A 26,036-nucleotide genomic window follows, 5' to 3' on the forward strand; every position below is an offset into this window, starting at 1 on the left:
TTGCTATAACACTTCAATAATTTGAAATAACAAGGTACACTCTTACTTCTCCACACTCTCCTTATAGTAGTCAGACGTCTTGCCCTCCATCCACACTTCCTCCCCTGCCTTTGGCTCAATACACCTGTCCCCAGCTGTCCTGAAAGGCATTCGCATTCGGCTGCTCTCCACCGTCGTCCCTACCACCCTGACCCGTCGACCACCGTGGACATAACTGTAGATCTAGAAGTGTGATACCCTTTTGGTTAGTGCTGAGGACAAAATCTCAGTGAGCCAAGTTTTGGGGTTTGGAAACGGGGGCAGAGTCGGTCCCCTCCTAGTGGCCTCCAGTCCCAGGATTCTCACGAATGCCCGAGGGCCAGTCGTGGTTGGTAATCTTTCTTCGTGATCAACTTCAGTTTACACTTCAGGTCCTTCTGCAAGGGCATGATTGCTCTTGCATTGATTAATCAAATCCAGGCAGCGCTTTGGGTCCATTGTTGCATAAATTCAGTTTTTGATTTAACCGGTCGATTTCCTAAAGTTTGGAGCTTCAGCAAGAAAGCCTCAAAAAGGCGTCTTTGTGTCTTCATTATCTCTAATCCCTAAGAGTCCCTGACCCGAGGACTTGCTTGGTAGATTTTGGTGACTGAACACATCACGTCGTGAACCATCTTCCTTCAGTCCCTGGACGGCTGTGGGATTCTTACGGAACCTTGCCCTTCAGGGTTCCTGAATTCCATAGTCCTCCCCGGCGCCTACACACCAAACCAGTGGCGCTCTTCCCATGTGCCAGCACCCACGCAGGCTGTAAGGTTTTCTGATTAAAAGCAATATGCCACAGCCTCTTTCTGTGGTTTCATAATGGACAGCCCCGGGAACCGGCAAGGAGAGCCCCGCTTCCTATTTTAAGGAAGCATCAGCTTTTCAGAGGTATTTTGGTGAAACGATATCTGTACAGAAACAAAAGGTTCAAGTGTTATTCTTTGACAAACACTTCCTTTTAAATAAAAGTACTCTGGAGAAGCTAAGCATGTATCAATACATTTATGAAGGTTAATTGAATATGAATGTCTTTGGGTAAAGGGGATGAGGGTAAAAGATTAATAAGAGAGGAGGGGAGGGGAGGCAGGGTCTGCAGCAGGAGTCTCTAAATGGCAGATACAAAGTGGCATGTGTAGACCAGGACGATGTCAGAAAAAGTCAGATATGCTGGAACAAGGCAGCCGTCGGCAGACGGTGCTGGACACTTAGTTCTATTATGACTCCTACTACCACGACTACCCCGCTGTTGCTACTAGTGCTCGGCGGCTGGCTGGCCTGATGGCCTGGGCGCCGCCCAACACTATGTTCATCTTCGCCTGTAACGCTCACAATGCGTCGATGATTAGCTGCATTTTGCAAAGGAGGCTTCTGGAGCTCTCCTAAAGTCACAAATCTGGTAAGCTGTCAAGTTGGAATTTGAATCTAGTTTGTCCAAAATGTGAGGGTGCTTTCCAGTGCACCAGAAAAATTACGCAGGTGACATTCTTACCCCGGTTTTCACTTTGTCAGTTCTTCTCCCTTGTACTTTGCCAAAACGCAGCGCTGCTCTTTCTGATTTTCTTTCCTCCTGGGGGCTAATGGTCTTTTTAACGTCACCTTCCATCTTATCTAAACTTAGCCTCAGGGTATATGAAATCAGTTTGTTCTGTATATGTCCCAGAAACACTAGTCCATGGGGTGCCTGGGTGACTCAGTCGGTTAAGCGACCCACTCTTGATTCAGCTCAGGTCATGATCTCAGCGTTGTGAGATCGAGCCCACGCACTGGGCATGGAGTCTCCTTGAGAGTCTCTGCCCCTCGCCCATAGCTCATGCTCTCTCCCTCTCTCTCTCTCTGTCTCTGTCTCTCACAAACACTCTAGTCCACGTGCATATTCACCTAATGAATCAACAAGTAGAAAAGACAAGGACATAGAGTTGTCAGACTCAGGTTAAAGAGCTCTAAACCTCATGTATATTTCAAGTAAAAGCCTCCCCAGCCCCAGCCCCCCTATTTGTACAGTGGGGCCCAATGCATTTCTTCTGCCTGCCACTTGGGGGATTGTAAGGAAAAAAAAAATGAAATCCCATATATGAAAGTGATCTTTTATTGGACAGGGCTCTGCAAGGTAATTTTGCATGGGCTTATTTAACAATTTAATGACTAATTAAGGGTTGAAAGGCTTTGACTTAATTTATTGAATTTCAGCCACGAATGAAGAGGTGAGGAAAGTATCTTGGGTCAAAGGAGTCATTTCTGATACTTGGAATCAAAAAAAGTAGCTATTTGCCTTTTCTAGGTTTGCAGAAGTACAACCGTTAATTAGGCAGAACGAGAATGCTTGGCGCAGGGAGTGGGGCGGTGGTCTTGTTCCAATGCTCTCGCTCCACCGGGTCAACACGAGGTTGAGCCTAAGGGTGGCCCTCGCTGCCCCGTGTGGTCGGGTGTCCGGAGGGCCAGTGGGTTAGGGCTCTGCTTCTTTAAGTGAGAAACTGAGTAAGAACACATCTGAGCAGACTTCTTGAGCTCTGAGGTAGGGGGTACAGCCTGAGCTGTAGAGGCTGTTGGAAGTGGAGCTCGCAACACTAGTCAATTAAAAGGGACTTTCAGAGGCATTGCTACTTAAGGACTCATCGTTTGGGGGCTTCGGAACATTGGATGAATCATGACATTATAGAAAAGTGCAACTCGTTTTCTTTGAATAAATTGTACTTGAAACCATCGGCAGGGTAGTGTCTACAGTGTTTTGGCTGCAGTCACTGGCTCCACAGAGACCCAGAGATGCTCTCACCATCATGGGCTCTGGCTCATATCTTATACATACTGTGGGGAGCGGGGGATCCAAGAGCAGAAGTAGTGTAATAAGCATCATAGAAGTAAACAAAGAGAACAACAACAACAACAAAGGTGATCCTGAAAACACTCGAGACAGGTAAGTGTGAGCACGCTCTCCCAGGGGCAGGTTCACCAAATTGTCACGCTATCCTCAGTCTCAGATATAATCTGTGAACACAAGCATATGCCAACAGAGGAATTTCTGCTGAGGAATTCCCAGGATTTCTACTTCCCATTCTGATTCGAAATTAAAATATAGGAAGATCGGTCTTCGTAAAAATGATGCGAGTAACAGAAATGCTAAAAAGTATAATTCTAGTATTTTTTGTTTATTTTTTTTTTCATCCCCTGTTTGTTGTCTCAAACAGTTATCCACTGTAACAACCTTGAGGCCAGGGTCCATTTCAGGGTCCACTTCTAGCGGTGTCCAGAATCATCTGGTTCTCTCTGCCTCAACAATTAAATGATATGATCTTTCTTTTTTTTTTTTTAAGATTTTATTTATTTATTTGACAGACAGAGATCACAAGTATGCAGAGAGGCAGGCAGAGACAGAGAGGAGGAAGCAGGCTCCCCGCTGAGCAGAGAGCCTGATGCGGGGCTCGATCCCAGGGCCCCGGGATCCTGACCCAAGCCGAAGGCAGAGGCTTAACCCACTGAGCCACCCAGGCGCCCCTAAATGATATGATCTTTCAAAGGCCCTCCTAGCACCTTGTAACTCTGTAATTCAGAGTTCCTTTTTACATTCGGTTATATGATTATTTGGGGACCGTCTCTCTATTGGATGGCATAAACCGTAATGCCAGATCACATGCATTCTTTTTCATCACTGCATCCATAGTGCCTAACACAGCTCCGGGTACATGGTGGATTTTCAGTGACCATTGTTTTGAATGAGTGACACAGGAATAAACACATAGTTGACTGTAGACATTCGGGGTTTATTGAATTCAACTGGAAAAATTTAGTATCACATATCTCTGTTAAATTTTTTATATAATAAGCTTTGTTGGCCATTTCACAGAAATACCCATGATATGAAATTTAGCTCACATGGGGGCGCCTGGGTGGCTCAGTCAGTTAAGCGGCCGATTGGTGATTTCGGCTCAGGTCATGATCTCAGGGTCATTAGATAGAGCCCCATGTCTGGCTCCGTGCTCAACAGGGAGTCTGCTTCTCTCTCTCTCTCCCTCTCTTTCTCCGTCCCTCCTCCTGCTCATGCATGATCTCTCTCTCTAAAATTAAAAAAATAATAATAAATGTTAAAAGAAAAGGAAAGTTAAGCTCACATAAATGAATTAAGCAGTGACAATATTTTTGTACATGCTAGCATGAGAAATTTCCTTTTGCACTGAGACAACCTTCTCAAGTTCACATGTGTTGGAAACATTGCTAGTCGTCTACCTAGAGCCATCTCCATCCCCTATTAAGAGAATGATGGTTTTGTTTGAAGAGGCAATGAACTACATTCTTTTAAGCACTTAGATTATCTAGTAACTAAGGATGTCTATGTGACACGATCTCAAGTCCAGTGAGATATGGTGCACACATATGGAAGCCTATCCCTCCAGAAACAAAAAGACTAAGGCTTTATTCAGAGAAACCTCATCAGTCATTTGCTCTGGTTCTGTCGTCCACTTGAAACATGGACTTCAGTCTTGGAGACACAGCAGCCATTTTACGACCATGAGATAGCAGCATGAGGGCAGGGGATTAAGTAGTAAGGAAGTCGGAGGAGAGAGATGAAAAGATCATGGGTGTCTCCTGCTATCAATGGGCCACTATACCAGCTTTGGGCCGCTGTCCCCACACCCCTGCTTATGTCGAGAATACATTTCTCACTTTAAATAAATTTCTTTCTCTTTGTGCAACTATTCTCAGGCATTATGTCACTGAATGGATGAACAGAACAACTAAAGTAATAGACTTTTTAGAATTTGGTGTAAAATCATGACATTTTAAGCATTCCCATTGACTAACACACCAAATTAACAAAATAATCCTTGCCACTTAAACCAATTCTGCATTTTGGTGAAACAAGCTTCATAGTGTTTTTCTCAAGGTTTTTATCTAATTTGAAAACATATCTGTGTCCATTAAAAATATTTTCTCTCCAATCTCTTCAGACTGCCTAGCCAGGTGGAATTTTCCACGTAATTGGAGGATTTTTCACTTTTGAGGTTCTTTAACTGCAGGATCCCAGAAATATACAAATTATGTACTAAGTGCATTAAGTTGGTAGAAATCGACACCTTTATTAGAAAGTAAATCCGCATATCTGTTCTGTGCTGTACAGATACAGAAGTTGCGACTGCAAGAGAAATATGTACACAGTTACAACACGATAAATCTCCTTATTATGACTATGGCTCTCCATCAATAACTTTCATTTATATGGAGAAACTTTTAGACTCTCAAGATAACCAAATCTGGATCAGAAATGAAAGGAAAAACATAAACACTATTCTTATCAGAAAAAAAGGATAAGGACGGCTACAAACAGTGCACAATCAGATTAGCAGTATTTTCTAGGAAATAAATGAAAACGCCTGTAGAACAGTGGAAACTTGGAGCCCACTCTCGTTTCCCAGTTCCCCTGACCCGGTCTAACTCCTCTCCCCTCTCCCACACCCGGGCACATCTCAACATCTCTGCTGACTTTTCTGCAAACGGAAGAAGCAAGTTGTTTCCTGGCATCCGAAGTGATCTGCCAGCACCTAGCACCCATTCTCCAGACTTTCAAATGTGTAGAACCAATGTCTGCTGTATATTATTAGCGCTGAGAAAGTGGGAGGCAGAGTCATGAAGCTATAAAGTGTGAAATCAGAATGGACTTGGAGAAGAAAGGGTAGGTGCGGCAAGATAAACGTGGTATTGCATTCCCTGGCCCCAGAATTCTCCCTCCTTTTCCACATTCAAGTCCTCTTTCTAGCCATTCAAAACTTTGCCTCTACTCCCATCTGGTATCTCTAGTCTGCGTCATCATAGGACTCCAGATCGCCAGTAATGGCGACCATGATAACATACCCCACTCTTTGAACATCTACCATATTCCACATACTTCATACTCGTGATTTCTGATCCTCATGAACTTTCATGGGAGATTTATTCCTTTTCTATTGACCCACAAACCAAGCAACTTAAAGCAACTCATGTCTATTATTCTATAGGGTCTGTGGGTCAAGAGTCCAGGCAAGCTTTCACTGAGCTCTCTGCTCAGGGCCTCACAAGACCGCAGTTGACGTATGTGGGTCAGGCTGCCTTCACAGCATAGCTCTCTGCTGCCTCAAGGACTGAGGAAAGTGTTTCTCTTAGGAAAGGAAGAGAAGGAAGGAGGGAACCGGTCCCTGTTTTGAGGTCTTTCACCTGATTAAGCCTGGCCCACCTTGGATGATTTTCTTTTTTATTAACTCTGAATCAACTAATATGGGACCTTGATCCCCTCTGCAAAATCCCTTCACCTTTGCCATACAATGTAACCTAATTATACAGTAACGCTTGTCATATTCACAGCCCTCCCCCTCCCATACACATTCAAAAGGAAGGGATCATGCAGTTTTCCAGGTGGTGGGAATTTGGAATTCTCCCTACCACAGTCCATCTTCTCAACCCCAAGACGTACATCCCTTCCCCATACAAAATACATCCACACTTTCCCAAGTCAGTCTGTGAGGTACAGCTCCTCAGGAAGAGTTCTTCTCCCTCTAAGAAGATAAGACATGTGTCCCCTACATATCAATAGTAATAGCTGTAGTATTTTCAACATACAAATGAAAGATATGAAACCCAAGGAAAGATGAGCATCTCAACACACAGAACTCAAAGTTATCAAAACCCAAGTTTACAGATTAATTTTTGCCATCATCTCAAGGTATCACTCCACACACTTTTACTTTTCTCATTTGTGATCATTGGCCTCCCTTTGAAAACACTCAAGAAGAAAACACACCGTCAGTTACCGTAAGAGGAGATGGAAATGACTAGCTTACTCCTAGTAATTTGTTATAATTCTTTGAATGAATATAAGTAGAAATGCTTTAAAATCCTTAAATATTTAGAAATATTTTAATATACATTAAATGGTCTATAACTTTGAGAATTTTACAAAAATATTTCTTTAGTCTATACACTTCTTCATGTAATCCTAGCAGCAGCTTTAATCAAAATACTACCCCTAGGTGTATAAGTACTTCATGAAATCAGCTACAGTTTAGTGAAGGACAGTTTTTAAATTTTATCTCTGATCAAGTCATCTGCTTCAATGGGACTAACATTAGATGCATTTGGATTCATTAGTGCTAATTCAGGCAAATGATAATTACAGTGGTTATTTCTTTTTTTATTTTTTTAAATTTTTATTTATTTTAAAGATTTTATTTATTTATTTGACAGACAGAGATCACAAGTAGGCGGAGAGACAGGCAGAGAGAGAGGGGAGGAAGCAGGCTCCCCGCTGAGCAGAGAGCCCAAAGCGGGGCTCGATCCCAGGACCCTGGGATCATGACCTGGGCGGAAGGCAGAGGCTTTAACCCACTGAGCCACCCAGGTGCCCCTACAGTGGTTATTTCTGAGGTCCTCAGCACTGAGGGCTGTCTCCGATGGACCACAGAAAATCCCTGGGATCTCAGTCACTTCACTGCATCTGTTGGAAAAGTAGACATTAAAAGTTTTATTAAATGCATTGAAAACCTCCAAAGGGAATAACAGTTCATGTTACTAAAGTCACCTCTTTTTGATTTTCATCTTCTGAGACGTTATTTGTATGAGCTATCATAGCATTCACTGTATCTAAATAAAAAGCTTATTTCAAAATAGAGGAGGTGCATAGTTTAGTCTGTCCCTTCCTATCACATCTTACTCTTTTCTATTTTGAATATAAGGTATGCATTTCTTCACTGCACAAAAAGACACAGACTTTCAGTTGTAATTTAAAAACTAAGGGCTGGTTTCTCACTGACTGAACCTATGTGTAGAATTTTTTACATGAAATAAAATGGGTGACTAAATTAAATGCATTTGAATGAACAGAAGTGGCATTGATATCAATGTCTCAATCTATGTATTGGGGAAAATGATTGACAAAGTTCTTGTCAGTTTTAACTATTTGATCACCAGTTTACTTTTAAGGCTACTCCCGAATGGCGTGAGTGTGTGTGTGTGTGTGTGTGTACATATTTGCTTATAAGTTGATATCACTGCATACATATATATGTATGCATACAGATACATATACACCGACATATATATACCACAATGATACTGAGTACCTTGAATCTAATGCATAATTATCTCTGAATCTTTTGGTTTGTAAAGTCACTTTTCTAGTTTTCTGTAATTTAATTGTATTTAATCATCACTACTAACCTCCTTTCATAGCCATTTCAATGAACTTGAAATTCTCAAATTTTCTGTCATTTCCTTTTTCTCTTTTAGAAAAAGATGGGGGGGGGGTGGCTGGCCTGTTGAGTAGGAAGCAATACAGATATGCTGCTCTAGGACACTCCTGTCTGCCAATTATAATAATATGACTTTTAAAATGCCTTTTCTTTCGAGTCAGGGCTATACCCTGTTTTCCGGCTGTCAAACCAGGAAGTCACCTATAGGCAGGTCCATTAGAACAAGAAAATAAGAACCAGTGTTTCCAAGGCTAGTACTGCTCTACCAAGTGATAAAGCCCTTCAGGGCAGGAATTATGTCTCTTTAACCCACTACAGAAAATATTTGGTGTACTTTGTAAACAAATAATCTGGATGATGGATGAGACTGTGCTGTTAGGAATTTGTGTCATTAGAAGATGGGGCGACAGCAGGACAAGACGAGGAGCTCAGCTCTCACTGTTCCTCTTCTGGAAAAATACTGGCTTCTGCTAGGAACGAAGGCAAGGTCCTAGAGCCTTTCCTGAATGAAAGTTAACTTCTTGTTATTTTACTTTATTATGATGCTTATAATGATCATTTGTTATGTTAGTATTAGCGGTTTTATTTATTTTTATTTTTATTTTTTTTTGGTTCAGAGACATTAATTTATCTGGGACCACTGCTGTCTTGTGATGTCCGCCCTCATCTGTATGTGAGTTTAACCAAAAGATGAGAACTTTCTAGTTACCAACACAGTACACATCACTCCCTAGTCTTGTTGTTTCAACAGTTTTACCTGAAAATACCTGCAGATTGGTTTCCATTGCCTAGCTTGTTCCCTAATTAGCAGGTTTCTCCTGCAGGCAAACACCTGCACTGTCTTAGTCTTACCTGCCGGCCTGGGCATGTGAGGGGAGAAAAGTCAACGTGTACTTTGCAAAAAAGACCCCAAACACACTTTTTTTTTTTTATTGTTTTCACAACCACATATGTAGATTTGATATATATTGGAAGTGAAAAGTGGGATGGAGCATCCTCACATATTTCTTCCTGGAAAGTCAAAGGCAACCCAAATGCATTTCTCGAAAATCATTTAAAATATTAATAAAAAATCAACTACAGATTTGAAGAAATGAGTGGATTTTCCCCATTTGACAGCTTATCTGTAAGTTGTCGTTTAAAATGTTTTTTTTACCCGGGGAGTGTAACTCAGTGATGATAGCCATGTATAATTCATAAAGGAAAATAGATTTAAATAAGCCTGCTCAGTAGTTCCGTGTGTGAAAATTCAACAAGCTCGTTTCTTTTCACTGTGACTTCCCCATGCAGGCTCCCCCATCCCATATTGTATTTACTTTTTGTATTTTGGATCATAATATAATTTGTTTCCAAATGTATATTTAAAGAAAGCAACTTTGAGTGACACAAGAACAGCACAGTAAATGAAAAGGATGGTATTTTCATGTAAATCACATTTTATAAATATTTAAATTACTTTCTTTTGCAGAATAAAAGTGTATGAATACACTTTACATTTAAGCTACAAATTATGCCGAAGGAGTTTTACATTGTAGAGTTATTGTTCACAACAATGTATATTAAATTTTTTCTGTTCTTACATAATTCTTCTAGACTTTTTATCGACTGAGGTCTTGAGAAGGCCAGAGATAATCCATCTGAACGTGATCAGAGTGTCATCACACGTAACATCTAAACGATCATTTATTCTTCCTCAAAATTTTAAAATTCGATACAGAGTGACTATCAAAGCCACCTTTTATTTGGAAGCGGGATTCTAAAATACGCGACTTAGGAAAATACAATCTAATCTCACTAATTCTGATCCTGCTAATTTGGATTTTGCAATAATCTGAAGAAGATAAATACACATTAGGGGGGAAAAGCATATAATTATAAATTATAAATTATAAAAAACCATATAATTTAAAAGGAAGAGCACCAGTGCATCAGATCTGAGGATTTTGAATGCTCAGGGAATGAAATGGTGGTAAAATAAAACTATCATTTATTATATGCTTAGTACATGTCAGGAATTGTGATAGGGTTAGGATAATACTTCTGTGTATATTCAAACACTTATGGGGTACATTACATTATCCAAATTTCTCATGATGAAACTACAGCCCCAAGAGGTTGATTAATTTTTCAATATCAATGGACTAAAAGTGATAAGGTCTAAAAATTCCTTTAATACATTTGTTTTCCATTTTTGTTTTGAACTACTAAGTTTCCTGTGTAAAAGGACTTTTGTGTGGTAAACATTTTATTAATTGATATAGATCTATTTTGAATGATCATTTTCTATTACTTAAATCTAGGTCTATATTTTGGTTGCTAATACAAAATGTACTTAAAAGTAATAAAGTCAGAAAAGTTAAATCATTCCGAGTTCTTCCCCATTTTGTTTAATCAGTAAGTTTTACTATACTGAAGATGCATCTCTAAAAATAATTTAAGAAGTGGAATAGTTATTAAATAAGTTTCATGTTCCATCATCCTAAATGAAATCTGCACCAATTACTTAAAATTAGATTATTCTGCATCAAATTTGAAAAAAACAAACAGCAAACAGAATTTTATCTGAGCAGGTATAATTATCATTTTCCTATCTCTAAGCCTTGGATGATAATTTATACTACATAAGAAAACAAATAAATGTCTTTTAAGTAGATAGATCATTATGCAATAGAACTCATAATAAAGTTTCAGGAATAGTAAGTTTTCAAAGACTTCTTTAAAACAATAAGTTTTGAAACATTGTCCCTCCCCAAATATCCTCAATGGGTTTTTGTTTTGTTTTGTTTTGTTTTACTGATTGAGATTTTAAGGTTTGGACAAAAGTGCCCTAACCCTCAATTTTCCATGTTCTTTCCCTGCAAACCAGCCATCAAAATCAGTGAATTGATGTTCGAAAATGACAATATAATAAACTACTTTGATAAAACGTGACTAATTCTCATTAGATCTCAAATGCTGAAAAAAGTACTTTTTTCAGAAAATAAACTATAGTTATGACTATAACAGGTTCTGAATTGCCAAGGCCATCATGTTCCCTATTTTGAAAATCTTTGCGGGCTTTGCATTTGTATGGTAGTTTTTCAGGTGAAAGTTTTTGTTATTACAGATCTGTACTGCTTTATATTTGACAAACCTGTTAACCTAGTCAGCAATGGCATGGTGATGAGACAGGAGAAACTAAACAATATTATGGCAAAGACGCGAAACAATAACGGCTTAAATAAAATAGAAGGTTCTTTCTTATTCTCTCACATACAAGTTGAGCTTCTGGGGCAGCTCCACTCTGCAAAAGTTCTCATGAGCCCAGGCTCCTTCTTTCTTGTTATTTCCACCATTTTAGGGGAATTATCTTCATTTTCCAGGTCCATGGTTATTACCAGGCCTACTTTCCAGCCAGACAGAAGAGGAAAAAGGGAATGAAATGTCTTTCCACTCCCTTAAAAGTTATGATTTGGAAGTTGTACATTTCTGCTCCCTTCCACACCCTATTGGACAAAACTTAGTCACATACCCTACCTAGCTACAAAGGGTTCTGGGAAATTCCGTCTTTAACTAAATAACCTTGTGTCCTGAATGTTCTATTATTACCTAACAAGCGGTAAATGTGTAATTCGGCTGTCTCTGCCACATACAGTATTCCTAATGAAAGAGACAATAACCACCTTAAAATGAACATACACTACAGTTTGTAAGACGGTGGTATCACAATTGTAGTTCCAAAAAAAAAAAAATTGTTGATGACATTTTTTTAACTCTATGTGTGTGTGTTTTAATTAATCAGCTAATTTTTAGAGCAGTTCTAGATTCATAGCAAAATTGAGTGGAAGGTACAGAAAGTGCCCATATCCTCTCTGCCCCTTACATCCGTATTTCCCTTTACTAGGCCACATCACTGGATGTTCGTCCAAACACATAGAATGGACAACGCCAAGAGTGAACCCTAATGTACGCTATGGACTTTCGCTGATAACAAGGGGTCAGGGTACGCTCATCAGTTGTAACCAACATACCACTCTGGTGTAGGATGTTGGTGATGATGACACTTTTCAGATTAAGTCAGGGCATTCAATTTGCCAATCTATGGCCTCTCCGCTCCAGAGAAACTCTGCATTGCCCTGTTTGTGCTTCCTAACCATCCTCCCGGCCAGCTAACACTGTAAAGCTTCTTCCTCGAGGGTGCCAGAGGGAACTGCCCGGAGGAGGAAGGGGTTCTTCGTCCCGGTCCCGGTGTGAGCTCTCGCTCTCTCTGCAGGCTCCTGCAGTGTGTGGCAAGCAGCAGGGCATGACATCCCCTTGAGCACAATCTTCCCCGACACCCAGAGGGAGGATTCCCAGTGTACCTTTCCCACTGAGAGATTCCAAGTGAGTTTCATATGGGTACCTCTCAATGGATGACTTCTCTCGGGCGCCTGAAAGGGCATATTGCTTGTGAACCCTAGTGGTCTGGAAATGGAGCGGACTTCTTCATCCTCTGGGGCATAGCCAGGCTCTCTCCAAAGAGCAATGGATCTCAGCCATGGCTGCAGCATCCTCCGTTAGATGCGTTCTTTCCTTGGGTGCTCGATTTCAGCCTTAGGGGTAGACTCTGTTCTTCATATATTCTTGACTTATCTTCACTTCCTAGTCTCCAACCTCTGTTACTCCTGACATCGGATGTAGTTTATATATATATATATATATATATTTTTTTTTATTTTACACGTTCCTTGTTGAATTTACTGAATAGATTCTGTTTCCTGGTTAGATATAATAAGGAAAGCCAGTCATAGGAACACAGTTGAAAAGGATTCACCATCTCCTTTGTGAAATGTGAAAGGCAGTGGGGGAAATGGGGACACGCTGGCGTCCTTCTATATCATTTTTGAGGTCTACGGTCAGTGTTAATGCTCAGATATAGTCAAGAGAACATGCTCTAATAGCAAACAAGATAGCAGTGAACTGTTTATGTATTAAAACTTGGCGTGTCTGAAAGCGTCGAGACTTCGTGGGAATAGAATTCGTGTGGGTGTTTGAAAATCCAGCTGTGCTTTGATATTTTTCCTTCTTTATCAAGATCAGATGAGAAATAAGCCTTCAGAGTTCCTCCAAAAGTTGTGTTTCTTCTCCTACACTGTATCATTTACATGTTTAGGGAAGAACATTCACATGCCATGTGAGAAAAATGTTTCATTTTGATAGGAAATTACCCTGTTTTCTGCATGACTTCATAACGATACATTGTTTTAGGTAGGTTTGTAAGCTGCTCTGTATCTCCCTAGCCCGGATGGGATCTTTGAAAGCTGTAGCTCTGGAAACGAAGTTAGATGTAAGACAGAAATTTAGTAACTGAGCTTTTTTTTTTTTTTTTTTGTAACTGAGCTTTTAACTGGAGTGGAATACCGAGAAATATTATGGTATTAATTTTTTCCCAAAGTACCATTTGACTTAAGAGAATAAGAACAGATGTGTCAAGTCCTTGGAGTCAGGTGTATACTTCAGAAGAAGCATTTGCTTCCATCCAGTTACCATTCTTCTTGTTCATTATGAGTGTATGTTCAATAAAATTCTGAAAAATCACTGTTTATGGGCTTAAATAATTATTTTATAATCATTTCAAATATATATATAAACTAAAAATAATCTATTTCAGATTTATTAGCAATTTTTGCTTTGTATGTTTCTGGTAACTGACAAAGCATTCTTTACTTCAATTCAATTTTGTGTATTTCTAACACTGTCACCTGAATGCAGCTTTGGTAATATAGGCTCTGTTGCAACAACTGCTAAAATGTAGAGAATTCTGCTTTCAATGAATAATGTTTCATTGGTCATTTGCAGAATGAATCATGTTTATTTATATTCTTATTTTTCTATATTTTGGACCAACCATCTTGATGTTCTTAAAGGTTTCCTTTAGCAGTTGTCAGTGGAACAAATTTTCTATCAGAGAAACATTATATAAAGTTAGGCCAATCTTCATTAACTTTAGTTAGAACTGTATATAGGTAGCAGAAGGTTAAGTTAAATGAATTTTGACAATAGGGTAGTTGTATATGGAAATTTGGACATATTTATAACTTATTTTCCCAGTAGGAACTTTTTCTTTTTGAATTTTAATATATCATACATATCACTTAAGTATTCAATTCCTTATTTACTTATTTATTTTAGAGAGAGAGCACGAACAGGGAAGGAGGAAGGAGAGGCAGAGGGAGGGAATCTCAAGGAGACTCTGAGCTGAGGGCCGAGTCCCCCTTGGGGCTCCATTTCCCAACTGTGAGATCATGTCCTGAGTCAAAATCAAGAGTCCGTACCTTAACCGACTGAGCCCCCCCCACAAGTATTAATTTCTTTTAAATGCAGCATTTTCTTCTCTGAATTCGTTCTTTTCCTGCAAGAGATACCAAACTACCTTTTCAAATTCTTTCTCTTGCTTCTCTTTCACTTTGGTCTTTGAAGTCAGTAAGAACCCCATGTGAAGGGTCAGATCTGAGTAAGGAATTCTAGGAAGCTGCTTCAGCTGAAAACACAGTGAGAATCATGGAAGGGATGTCTACCACCAGTTATAAATCCCAGGATCTTCTGAGTAGGGTTGCGAAGATGACTTATTTTTGTACATGTCTCCACATTATCTTGCAATCGCTAACTTCTCAGCGTGTGTTTGTGGGGAGGATAAAGATAGTCTAGGTTTGTGCATAGACCTTCCTCAACTTACCATGGCATTTTGTTTGGATTCACCCACAGCACGTTGAAAATAGAAAGAGTAAGAAATACATTTAATGCACTGCACCCACTGAATACCACAGCTTAGCCTCGCCCACCTAAAATGTGTGCCCAACGCTTACATCAGTCTCCACTTGGGCAAAGTCATCTAACACAAAGCTTGACACAACTTGTGTGTCGACTGTCTCACGTAACGTACTGAATACTGTATTGAAAGTGACGAAGAGAGTGGCTTTAGGGGTACGGAATGTTCATCCATGTATTGGTTGTTGATCCTCAGGAATCACAGGGCCGACTGGGAGCTACGGGGCCACTGCCCAGCATCACCAGAGAGTATGTGCTGCGTATTGTTGTCCTGGGAAAAGATCAAAATTCAAAGGATGATTTCTACCAAATTGCGGTGTTTCTCACCGTCATGAAGTTGAAAAGTTCTAAGTCAAACCATCATCAGTCGGGACCATCCGTATAGTGTCTTTAAAAATAGAGTTCTAGACTACCTCCTAACTCAGAACTTCAAGGATCTGAGTCAAAGCCAAACCTTGAAAAAGTTTTCAGTCGGAAAAGTATGAAAATGGCTTATGTTGACATCTAACATTTAAGTCAACAGCACTGCAAAATTCTGACCAACACTTAATACTGAAGACACAAAAACAGTTACTGCCCAATGGGGTTTTAGATGCGTTGCTCTGCGTCTGTCCTCACAGCTCCTATTATTTCTTGCTTCTCGTTCTCACTCCGTATCTCTTGCATTTGACAAAACAAATTCCTGAACTGTTCATATGACACCGGGTCTGGAATAGTAACACCAATGTTCTACTTTATAAACTCAAATATTCTACAACAGCGGTTGAGATCAGAACAGAAATAGGTGTGGAATGCATGCATTTTTAATATGATTAGTAATAAATGACTAGTTAGTTAAACTGACTAAGTAGTTCCACACGAATACAGCTCAGCAGGCAGACTCAAGGAGCAAAGAGCCGGAGATGAGCACGTGTAGTGCAAATAAGAAAAAAATATGCATTAGAGCTTCTAAGAATACCAAATTGTGTGCCGATTTTTGTTGTGATTTGGATGGACTCCAGCTTTTCTAGGAGAAGGCATTTGTTTACATTTTAAGCAATATATGACAGAAAAACAGAAGGTTAACAAATAGCAACTTTTTTCTTTTTCTTTTTTAAAGATTTTATTTATTTAGTTGACAGAGATCACAAGTAGGCAGAGACGCAGGCAGAGAAAAGGGGGAAGCAGGCTCCCTGCTGAGCAGAGAGCCCGATGTGGGGCTCGATGCGGGGCTCAATGCGGGGCTCAATGCGGGGCTCAATGTGGGGCTCGATCCCAGGACCCCGGGATCATGACCTGAGCCGAAGGCAGACACTTAATGACTGAGCCACCCAGGCGCCCCAAAGTTTTCACTTTTTTTTTTTTTTTTTCAAGTAAGCTCCACACCCAGCATGGAGTTCAACATAGGGCTTGAACTCACAACCCTGAAATCAAGACGGGAGCTGAGATCAAGTTGAGTCACCCAGACAACCGCATAAAAGTTCTTTTAAAATAAGAGTCGTTGTGACTCAAAATGTTAATACATACAATATATACATACCTTTTACATATGCTTTGAAATTTATATCCTTTTTTTTTTTTTTTAGTTTTGAGGCTTTTTTAGCAAATCATGGTTTATTGAAAAGTCTGACATCACTGAGTCCAAAGTAAATGAAAAGTTACTTATGTGCCAGAGGACCTCTGTAGCCTGATTAGCAGGAACACTGAGGAAATCAATCTCAGGTTAACTCAATTTTTATTTCAGCTTTCTGGATTACCTTTAATGCATTGTAAATCTGCATTCATGTGGAATAATATAGATATGTGTTCTACACACTAAAGTTAGTCTCTCTTAGGTAAAATAATTCCACTTATAGAAAAAAACACAGAACACAGTCTTTCTCATAAGATCTCATTTCTCTTTATAGCCTGCTAAAAACAAATAACAATGCAACACTGAAAATCTGCCTATAAAATGTCAACAGATGCCTAACACACACAAAAACAGGAATACTGTGAACTATGTAATAGGTAAGAGGGTGGATAAAAAAAAAATACTGAATTTCTCTCATTTGTCTAGGGTAATCCTACCAAAATCTATTAGAAACACAATTAATTGATACATGGTATCTAGACATCAGCTCTTTGAAAGCACCAGAAGACATAACCTTTTAAGGAAAAATACAATGCTCTTCTATTTTGATGAAAATTGCTGAAAAGTGAGACAATTTAAATTGTTAATAAATTCAAAGCTAAAGAGCCTCGGTCAGCCTTCCTTTGAAATTTACCCGGAAGACGGAATAATTGTTTCTTACATAGACGCAGTAGACGCTGAGGGCAGCAAAGTGATGGGAAAATATGACATATGCCTCGTCACACTGAAACGAAGGGAAAAAAATCTCTGCCCTGTCTGGTTCTTCTTTTACAGTTTATATGTTTGTTAAACACAGACATGGGAAACTCGCCCTTTGCTTTAATCTGGATACCCTTCACCAGTATGATCATGGCTTTGTTATGAATCATATCAGCACAACTGTGTTTTAGTAATGCTATGGAAAAGGAATGGCTAAACCATTGGATTTTTTAACCAGTGGTAATCCCCTGATATTGTAAAGAGATGGTCATTTAGCGTCAACTCTAAGTACTTTACATATCCATTCAAAAACATTCGTAAGCATTAACTGGTTACTGATCTTTTCATTCTATACACCCTCCCAGGAACCTCGAGACAAAATAGTAAAACTCAAAGTTAAAATGAGAGAGAATTTAAAAATGAATTTTGTTTGCCTTTCAGATATCTTGAATTATTAAAATAGACGATAAAATAAGCAGTCATTGTGTTTTATTTTCCATTGAAGAGTCAGGACAAGCTGTCCATCCTCGTTGAGTTCCCCGGCAACACGGAGTTGGAGGAACATGCAATAACGCCCATTGCCACTGGATGGCAGTGGTAGCTTTTGTCTCTGAAATGCTCGCGGTGCCCTGGGTGCATTAGAAGCACCACAACTCTTCAGCAGGACATCAAAGTGTAAAAATGCACCGGGTGCCTCTCCAAGGGCTCACAATCCTTTGCGATCCTTTGCCTTTGGCCCACTCCATCCTCAGAGAGCCAATAAAGCTTCCTTACTTGCAGTCACTTTTTACTAAGTTGATGATGTTCAACAGAATGCCTAGTTTGCAGAAGTTGTTAAAAAAAAAAAAAAAAAGGAGCAAAAGGAAGTAAGAAGGTTAAGAGGGAAACATACATGGAGGACCAGATTCCCTTCAACCACTGAATGGTGCTAAGCTTTCAGAGGACCACAATTCCTAGAATATAATTGTTATTTAATTGCTTTCTGGCAGACAGCTAAAATATCCCAAACTTTCCTTCACCATATTCTGTTTCAGATTACTTCTCATCACACACACACACACACACACACACCAGCAAGCATACATGTCTCAAATAACTGTTTGTGGTTGGGGCAATTAACTGATGACAGTTTAATTTTTCGGAGTGAACTGGCTTGCAATTGACAATGAGCAAAAAAATTACTTTGAAAAAAGTTTCAGATACAGGTAAGCTGACAAAATTTTTAGGGAAAAAATTGTAGACTTAAAATATGTCAAAATCTGAATTTTCATCAATTTAAAGGTTACTGATAGTTACGAAGGCATTAGATATAATCAGAACTTGAAGCAATGAATTGATGTGTTTTCTTAGGGAAGGAGGGAGAAGGGCCTTTGTTTCTGAACAGTTTTGCTGGTTATATGGGTGGAAAAAACCTCAGATTACTTTTCTGATGAGTGGTTTAAGGTGACTGTATTAGTCAAGTTAAAACGAAGAGAGATGAATTCTTTCATACATATATGGAATGAATCAATAGAGATAAATGTAATTACCCTTATTTCAGAGAACATACCTATTCGTCCCTAGGATTCCTATTTTAAATTCTGAGAAACGTAGCCTATACCATGTCGTACCTTTCTTAGTAAATAAAGCTTAAAAAGTAAACTGTACAAATTAGCATCTATGGGAGGTAACAATTTTTATTAAAGAAATTTAATATGTGTTTTTATTTGGTTTTAAAACTACTTCCATACCTCTTTGATGGAAGTTGAAATGGTTGAAAATATTACAGAAAAGCAACAGCAGCAACAGAAAACACCAGAATGGGAATTCTGGAGCATTTTGTAATATGGTTTGAATTTTGCAAGCACCAGAAAAATAAGAAATTTTTAATTATCAAATTTCCAATTAAGTTTTATTTTTGTTTCTCTTAACACAGAAACACTAGCTGAGTGAGAAAATATTATTCAGTGGTAGAAGTTGGGATATAAGAGGAACTTTTGGAATTACGATTTGAAAAGGTACCTTGCATGTTGTGCGAATAAATTTTGTTACTAAATGGAGAGATATGCTTTGTATAGGTAGTATAATACATATTTGTGGATCTGCAAAAAAAACAAAACTAAAGATGGTTTCTTATATTTATATTTTGTTTGCTTCCCACAAGGACTCCACATACACGGGCTAGACATCCGTGTATATAGTCCATAGTTGGAAGGCAACTAAAAACAAACAAACAAAAAAAAACAAGCACAGTTGACGAAAGAAATATTTAAGAACCAGGGAAGGACAGGCTTCTATCTTTGCACGGATCGGTCATATTCTCACATAAAACTATGGCGCAATTCACTAACATTTGGGGATAATCTAAACAAATTGATTTAGTGCTCTCAGATAACCAGATTGTGAAGTAACTAGTTTCTGAAACTTGTTTCTGCTTCATGACACAGCCGGATCTAAATGAATAGAGTCAAAGTACTTGAAATATGCTTTGCCCTTCCATTTATTTTCTTTTATTTTGATGTAATACATAAGTAGAATTTTATTATTAAATACCATGTGAGTATACAAAACGCATAATTGAATAATAGCTAAAAAATTTCCAAGAATGTGAAATACACATTTTTTGAAATGATGAAAATGTATCCATGAAAAAAATATAAGATGTTGCATGTATATACAATATTTATTTCTATATATATAACATACATGAATATTATAAAGTTGAGGTTGCACTGACCAAACTTCATGTGAAGTAAGATACATTTGTAGCATTGTTCATGTATGTACAGATGATTCAAGCCAACATAATTCCCCTGGGGACCAGCATCCTCTCTCCTGACTGTACATATGGACTTACAGATCAAAACACTTGAAAATACCCTACTGTTCCACTTTTTATATTTTTTAATGTGGAGTCTTAAGTTTCAGCTTCAGGTATTTCAGGGGAAGTTAATCAAAGGCTTTTGTATAAATATCTTAAGGAATAAGAAATGGAAAGTGAAATCATGACGAATTATTTATTAGTATCTATTTACCTTACATCTGACATGTGACTTTAAAATTTCTGAGGTAACTAGATCTCCTGATTCCAGGGGAAGCAAATATCAGTGTTTTAGAAACATTAGAGGCAAGATTCTCTTCTTCATTTTTGATACTTGGTTAGGCTATAAAAGACAAAGGGAGTGAAGGGTAACTTGAGTTGTATATACATACGTTCAAACATGCTAGATGGGACCCGGGACTTCTGGGACCATCTAATTCAGAGCATGGCTCTGTGGTTTCGTAGCTTGATATTGAAATTTGGGCGCTGTTACAATACAAACATACCTAAATGTTGCATGAGGTGGCATTTCCCCATATCTGTGTGTACGTCAGGTAATACACAATGATGAATGTCAGTTGCATGTATATAAGTCGTTTTGGAGTAGAATATTAAAATTTATGCCTACATGGTGACTTTGTGGCTTGTCTACACACACCTCCAATTCCCTCCCCAAAGAAGATAATACAGAGAGAACTCTGATGTCCTAAGATCTTAAAAATAAATGCAGTGCTCACTACAGCAGTGCAAATACTAAAATTAGAATGTTAATAGAAGATTAGCAAGGTTCCTGAGCAAGGATGGCATGCACATTCATCAATTGTCTTGTATATTTAAATACGGTGCAAATTTTAAAAAAGATCTTCTAATCTGTCTCTAGCCTACAAAATTTTCAGGTAGAAAAAAAGACACTTCCCAAACTTGGTCATATCTGTGAGTAAATATTTTTTCACCAAATCTGGACACTGTGAATATATGCATTTTACTGCAGAAATAGTCATGAGACCATTAATTTGAACTTCTTATTCCCAGAAATCTATGATGATTAATAAGTAGATGGATGACTGATAGATAATGATAGGTGCGAAGGGGAGGCAAGGGGACAATTTTTTATTAAATGAAAGGTGAATCAAAAATTTTTATTGGGAAAAAAAGACAGATTTTAACTATATAATAAAATCCTTAGACTTCTAACTCTAAAGTGCACTTAAATTCGGTATCTTTATCATGAGGTCCTGATAAAGGTTTTGAAGTCCTTGTTGGCTTAAACCTTTGTGATTCTACAAAACAGTTCCAAACAACTAAACTTCAAATAACAAATATTTCATGATTTCCGCTCTGTCCTGAAGAAGAGAAAGACGGTTAACATTCACTGAGGGCTCTCTTGTACCCGTTGTGAGGCACCCTACATCTATTATTTATTTGGTTTTAGACAGGTTCCTAAGCTATTGAAGTAAAAATTAGAATCATTTTGCAATATTTCCAAATTGCTGTTGAAATTATGGGAACTGTTCAAATTAAAAATCAATTTTAGGGACTGAATATGTTGGAAAACAAAAACCTATTTTGTTTACTGGAAAAAAAAAAAAAGAAAAAGGAGACGAGTGCGGGTTACATTTCCCCAATCCTGTTATCCTGGGCTGGGTGTGTGTTACAGGGGCACCGGTTGTCAGCAAGGGAAGGGAATCGTGCCAGACAATGTTTTAGGGAAGTTCTTTAAGAACAGAGAAGAAAGTAGGAGGTTGGATTTTTAAAAATTGTACAGGGTATTTTATGTTTTTAAATATTAAATATTTCAGAGATTAAAGTAGGACTTTCAATTCTGATGGAAAGAAGTGATAAAGTCAGGCACATTCTCACAGTATTTAACAAATAGGTATTCATGTCATGTGTTTATATTGCCGAACCAATTTTCTCCGCCCACCCCCCTTCATCGTCCCCTAGGCATTGCCAAAGGGAAATTCTCAGTCCAATTAAATGTACAGGCACCATAATTTGCCTCTCTTCTTGCTTTGCCTTCGTAATACTTATTTCCCTTGGTTAATATTTGTTCTCAGCACTTTCCTCATTCCCTGTGTTGAATCAAGTCTTCCCCAACGTCCACTTTCTCTAGAGGTCTCCATACTACATCAATAAAAATGTTTTTAACTAAGCTCATTAAAAAGCTCACAGAAATCCTTCCATGATTTTAAGAACAGTCAACAATTCAGACGTGAGCACCAGTGGGAAAGAGCTGCCAAATGGAGAGCCCGGGTTCTTGACTCCGTTTTCTTGTCTCACTTGGAAGTTAATACTCACTGATAAAATACTAAGATGCCAGGAAGCATATCAAGCATTTGAAGCAACGGAATGAACCGCCAGAAGATTGGCAACAGAAGAATAGTCACAAATACAGGTGTTGTGTGACTGGAAGAAAATACCACAATGTATGCCTATCCCCCCCCCCCCCCCAGTCTGGGTGTTTCTGCATTGATCAGTCAAATGATACTAAAATGACAACAAAATAATAACAAAAATAAGAATTGCAGATACTTTCTAAAACTCACCGATGTCTGGACTCTTTCTACTAGAAATGACCCAATTTGATGGCTTTTAATGAACAATTTCAGATTCTCTATTTTAAACACGCAAATGGATTTTTTCAATAAAATAAAGATCATAAGAGGAATAGAGCAGAAGAAATGAAGAAAAGTTTATAGAGTGAGAAAAAAAATCAGGTTTAAGAAAAAATTTACTGTATTAAAAATTCAGAGAAGATTAAATCTGTTCTCTTTGGGTGGCATTTTCCTCAGTTATTTATTATTACTTATTCTTTAGCTTAAGTCAGAATATTTAAGCCTGCTATATGGTCACATCCTAAATTTATATCTACAAGGTTTAAATACATCGTTATAGCTAAATGCTATAGTATTGCTATATTTAGCCTGTTATGCAGGAGAACAACCTCAAGATTGTATCAGTGTTTCCCTAGTATTGACATAGTTCAGGGCAGCCACCAGTTCTTTCGGATTACCTTAATTTTAAGTGAATATATCCCCATTTTTCTTACCAATATCCTTGTCTTAACATACTAATTTTACTGGTAAAATGGATCACTCCAAACTCATATTCTTCTTAGTTAGGCAGAAATTTTAATATTGTCATCATACCCTGGGTGACCAAGGGTACTTGATTTTAGCCACGTGAGAATGGAAGAGTATCCAGAAAAACCATATTGGATACTTCAAGAACGAAATCATGTTGAAGGCAGAGTTCGTACGAGGGACCCATTTATCTAGGCTGTGTTTGTGGTCTCTCTTCTGTTGAGATAGCACCATTTCAGTGGACCTAGCGATGCGTGTTCACAAATCTGCATCATATTATAGTTGTGTCTGTACTGTCCATATCCCACATTTCCATATCCTTCCACCAAACCCACTGAAAACTTTCTTAGGATAAAATATCCATTTGTTTTTAGTATTGTATTTCTCAGTTTCTAATATGGTTTCTCACAGACAGACATTCCGCACGCAACAATTATTCGCTGAGAGCCTACAACAAGCCAGGCACTATGCTTAGTTAAGGGGATACAGGAAAGAACAACATGGGAAAAGCTGCTTCTTACACTGCAGGTAATACACCTAGAAAGCAGCATACACAGAAATAAGCATGCTGATTTTGTTCTTAGATCTGAGTTCAAATCCTGCTTAACTCCTGTGAGTTATGCTCTCATGTCATGGCATTATTTCTGTTCCTATCTATTCATTAGTGAAAAGGGGGATAGCACTTACCTAAGAGGCTTACTGCAAATGCCAAATCAGATGATTAAAGTAACTCTCTGAATGTGATGCTGGAATATATGAACCTTATAATAAAAGGAACTTATATATTATTTAATATTGTTAAATTGTGTCATTTTTTTCAATAACACAATTGAAACACTGTCATGACAGTGTTTAGTCAGAGATGATACAGAGCCATTGGGTAAAATATTTATGGCATATCATTGTTTTATTAATGAAAACTATGCCACATATCTCCTTATTGATTTTGGTAAGAGAAACGTTTATGGGTTTTTTCTAAGAAACATTTCAATATTTCATTTTGCAATTTTGCACTTTGTGAATTTTTCTGTCTTTGCCTAAATGCTCTGTGACTGCTCCAGAACCAGAAGTATTGTGGTTTATATTTTCATCTTTTCTAAGATATATTTATTTTATAAATTTTAAGCTTTGTTTTACTTGAATTCATATTAAAGTGTAAGATAAGAATCAGACTTCTGAACTATTTTCCAAGAAACCAACTATTGCAAAGTTATTTGATGACTGTAACATTTGCTCATAAAAAGTTCATAATATATTCATGATCATACACTAAAATTTATGTCTCCTAGGAATAAGAATTATATTGTTACTTATATTATTCATGGTATTATGATACTACTTCTGTCAGTAGTATATATACAGCTTTATTCCAATGTGAGCCTCTGTGGGGGTTTTTTGCTAACCTTAAACAAGTACACTTTAAACTAATAACAATCACTATACAACACAGTAATTTCTGATTCAAATATCTCATTCTTCAACTTTTCATATTATTCATCTTCACACTGCTGACGTTTATTTTTAAGTAAAAATTTCAAGGAATGTATCCATGGACGGTTTATGTTTTGAATTCTGCAGATCTAAGCATGGAAGTCATTCTGTTATTCCAGCACATTAACCACTTTGTGTGTGGTCAGAATATATTTGGACCACAGTATCCTTCTCTCAAACCTCTGTTCTCATTGTTACATTATATCCTGGCACTCTGAGTTAAATAGAATCTGAAACCAGTGTAACTTCTTTTACTTTTTGCCCAAGTAGTTGTGGAATTTTTCATTTAATCTTGAAATTCAGAAACTTTGCCAAGTTTATTCTAAGTCCCTTCATTCACATGTGTTGTGGGGACGGGTTTTTAGAGAACTTTTTGTCTCGTGTACACAGGTAATGTCTCTTGGTGTCGCGTTGTCACTAAACTCCTGCAAAGTGTTCCCTTAATGAATGACTGTTTAGCTTCATTTGCTTTAGTTCTTTCCCAGTGGATGAATTATTCACGTATTTTATTTTTGTTTTCTTTCCTCTATAGGACCAATTAGTATTACTTTTCTGTATTTTCAGAAAGCTGTCATCTTTATGTGTGATTTCTTTTTCTACAATGTCAATTATGCTTTCTACTACAGCTGAAGCCAACTTTAATTTTTCCATCATTATAGCTTCTTCTCTCCCATAATCTTTTTATATCTTTGCCAGCAACATTTACATTTCAACATTTGCCCTGTTCTCTTATTTTTTCCATTTTATGTTTATTTGACATATTTACAACAAAGATTCTTTCTTCAGTAAAAACTGCTTTCAATGGCTCAAAGTCAATTTTTTTTTTTTTTGCTTTTATTTTGGGGGTTTTATTTAACCTTGAATGAGGTAAAATCTATCACTGTTGTTATATACAAAGGGCTTTACTCCCTTCAATGGCTATCGCTTTCTGTCTTAGTGTTTTCAGAATCTCATAATCATTGTATCTGCTCTCTCTGGAGATACGTATCTGCCCCAGTCAAATTCCAGGATCAGGCAAACATTTAAATAGCTTGGTTCCACAAAAGTTATGGCAGAAAACTATTCTGTGTCTCTTGTCCTTCTTAGCAGATAAGTTAGTTCCTGGGGAATTTAAAGTATTCTGTAAATTCTCAGAATAGATTATTTTCAAGATTTTGCAGAAGTTTTCTAATTCCTGTTACCTCCTTTCTAGCTGAGGGCACAGTGCTCCTTGAGCCCGTCCGTTTTTCAGTCCTGGGCAAGGGAAAGTCGTAGACTTTCACACAATGGAGACAGATAATGGCAAGGTCAGGAGAGGGTGGTCCTAACAACCTTGAAATGACAAGTAAGAA

This window comes from Martes martes, assembly GCF_963455335.1.
Source record: "Martes martes genome assembly, chromosome: 8".
Classification (NCBI taxonomy): Eukaryota; Metazoa; Chordata; class Mammalia; order Carnivora; family Mustelidae; genus Martes; species Martes martes.